Below are 3,656 nucleotides of genomic sequence, written 5' to 3' on the forward strand. Positions count from 1 at the left end.
TGTTAAAATAAAAATTCTATGTGTCAAAAATTAAACACACATATCAAAAAAAAATTAAGTCTCATCAATTACGGTTAATAAAAAGATAAAAAGATTATTATTTTTTCAACTCTTTTTTATTTTTCTTTATTCTATAATATTATTACAATAACTATAACATTGGTTGAAACTGTTATAATTTTTTTTTAATTTACTGAATGATTTATAGATTATTGGACAGACACTTCTTTCTTTCTTTTTCTCATCAGCAAAACAGATTTCTGTTAATATTATTGAATGGTAGGTGGGGAGATTCAATCTTGATTCTTTTAAATTCTTATTTTTCAGAGTTGAAAACATCAAGCAATAATATATTGATATAATTTCCTATTACTATATAATTGTTTTTTTTTTTTTTTCTGTAATTGGGATATTTAACTCAAACTCACAATTACTGTAAATTGACATGCATACCACTTTATGTTAGAAGATTTTTGTAGAGTAGTGTAGAATGTAGGTTTTGTCTCCTATTAATTTCCTTACAAAAGCAAAGCAAATTGAAGAAAATATCCAGAATGGTCCAAAAACAGAACAATTGATTAGACTGTAGAGTAGGCCTAACCTATTCATATTTATAGCTGAACCCACTGATTGAAATGTGGCCTACCTGTTCCTTATATTACTAGCGCAAGAATATCAAAGATTTGGGTTTCTATAACTATTATTATTATTCAATACTATATGGTATGGATTGTCACCTTATTTTATCTCCTAAAGCTAGATTTTATTCTTCTTTTATTTATTGAGTAAGGTTTTTGCACTAATAAAATATCATCCACTTTAAAAGAACTATAATTATTGCAATTAATTGAAATAAACTAGATAATTCTTAAGTTTGAAAAAAAAGAAAGAAAGGAAAATGGCATTAATAAAATCTAGTATTAAATTCGATCATTAAATAAAAAAAATTATTTATTAATTATTATAAAATACTATTCTTTTTTTATTTTTACGAATAATTATGTGTTCTTGATTTGGTGATTTTATGACTGGCCTTCTCATTTTAAAGAGTAAATTCAATTTTATTTAATTTAGTCCTTTTATATATTTTTATTTAAAAATAGGTGCTTGGACATAAATTTATATGAGTTATTATTTTATTTTGATTTCATTATATCATTGTTAATAAGTCTAATATTGAGGTTGGATAGTTTTAGGTATATGACTAAATGTGTATAAAATAAAATAAATAAAAGTAAAATTAAAACTAGGAAGAATTGGACTTTATTGTAGCTTAAACCTCACCTTGGTACCTAAAGGAACTTTGCCCTTAAAACAAATTTCCTCCAAGTCCCTCCCCAGCTCCTTCTTCTTCTTCTTCTCCAGCATAAGCACCTACCCTGCCGCCACCGTTTACCACCATTTGTGCCACCACTCTCCGCCAAATGCCGACTAAATCTTCCTCCTTATCCCCTCAGCTCACCGGCAATCCATTTCCTCCCATTCCTCGCCTAAAAACGTTGAACCAAAGAGGAAAAGACCGCTACCACAGTCCACACCGCCACCTGCCATTATTATTCCTCCAATCTGACATCGGATTCAAGCTCCTGGACCCTGACAACCCCAAGCTCAAACTTCCCTTCCATTTTCCTCACACCGGTAGCCGTGTCCTAACCCCATCAGAAGCATAGCTTTATAGCCTCGATCTGGCAGTTTCCGGCGAGCTTCAAGTGATAAGAACACCATTTCTGGACTCCTCTCTTCGAAAGCTTCGCGTGGACAGCCTCGGATTTAATTTTCGACACCGTTGGAAATTCTGGCGATCGGATTCTAGGGACATTGGGACGCATGTCAAAGAGCAGAAAGTCTATCTCGGCTTCTCGATTCATCACGTGCTAACTGTTCGAATTAAACTCGTCTCAGTATAATATCTTCAGACCCAGAATTTAATTTAATTTAATATTTATTGATCATTGTTTAATTTTATTAATTGTTAGTTTATTATAGTTAAATTTCATAAATTAATTATTAATTTTATTGTGGTTTAATTTTAGTAAATTAGTTAAATGTGTTAGTTGTATACTTGTGACTGAATAAATTAATAGCTGAGATAGTTCTGTAAATAATTGTTGAGCGCGTTAATTAAAATAATTAATTATTATTATGGTAATATGTTGTGTTGGTAAGTTAGAAATATGTTGTAATTTTAGGCGATCCGATTTCAGTTGAATTTAAATAATTATCTAGAAGTGGTTTTAGCAGGTTTTGAACCAATTCTACGAAAAGTAAACATTCTTATTGTAGGGGAAGTTTTTCTAAATTATTAGTAATTGAGATTAATTAGAGTATAGGCGGTCAAATTTTAAAAAAAAAGTCTAAGATTAGAATTATTTATAGAGTTCTATATTAATTAAATTATTTTTTTAAATAGATATTCCGGCAGTTAAGGCAATTCCATCATAACTGTATTGTAAAAGTAACTCGAAAAATCGTTTGAACTGTGAATTAAAATTATATAATTAATTGATTTTATATTATGTAATTTATTTAATTTAAATATTATTGTTGTTAATAATACTATTATTATTATTATTATTATTATTATTATTATTATTATTATATTTCGATTATTATTTTCATTATGACTCATGTTATTAAATTTAAAAATAATTGATTTTAATATTATCTATTCTGAGGACAATAGTAGAATATGTTACTTGATTAATTATATTATAACACGGGCACATAAGTGAAAATCATACATGTATAAAAATGTTATATATGATAGCTCTTTGGGCTTACCGGAATTAGAAATTGCCGAATAAAAAATTTCTAGTTGAGCTTGGCTCTTTGGATACCAAATGAGTTGAAAATAAAAACTATGGTCGAGCTTTACTCTTTGGGCATTAGTCATATGTAAGAGAGTTTATTAGCTAGTATTATTTGAATCTATGATTTTGCTAATGTCTTAGTACTGTTCTATAAAAATTGATTTTTTACACTAATAGCATGACGAGTGGATATTTAATCTGTAATTATTTCTATATTTATATAATTAGTTTTCTATTGTAAATATATTTATTTTAGATTACATAATTTTAACTTGCTTGGAAGTCTCAAATCGAGTTTTAGATAGTAGTCAGGATTTTAGAGCTCTACTATTTTTCAGCCCGATATCTTTCATTTTCAGGCTCAACGTAATCGCTTCCTATTGTATTTCTATATATGACTTCTAGACATTTTGCAATATTTATGTTATGAATTATTTTATTTTGATTTGATGTGTGTAATGAAGTGGTATATTATTTAATAATGTGCCAACTTGTATTATTGATAATGAGATGTATTTTATGGTTATATGCAATGATTATAAATATTGAACATCATATTTGATTACAAATATATATGATTAGGATCTTATTAAATTTATGTTTGCTAGAAACACGGTGGTCTTCCATCTATCTATTTTTTAGCATCGATCACAGGTCTATGTGTTGAATTGTAAAATTAAGTGGCAATAATAATAATAATAATAATAATAGTAAAAATAATATAAATTCTTGAATTATAATTAATTATTTTTTACTAAAAGTTTCTGCGTGAAAACTGATACTCTTGCACAAAAAGATAGTTTGCTATGATGACTCGGACCCATTACGTGGAATAAATTTCAAAGT

This window comes from Ricinus communis, chromosome 6 (genome assembly GCF_019578655.1).
Source record: "Ricinus communis isolate WT05 ecotype wild-type chromosome 6, ASM1957865v1, whole genome shotgun sequence".
Classification (NCBI taxonomy): Eukaryota; Viridiplantae; Streptophyta; class Magnoliopsida; order Malpighiales; family Euphorbiaceae; genus Ricinus; species Ricinus communis.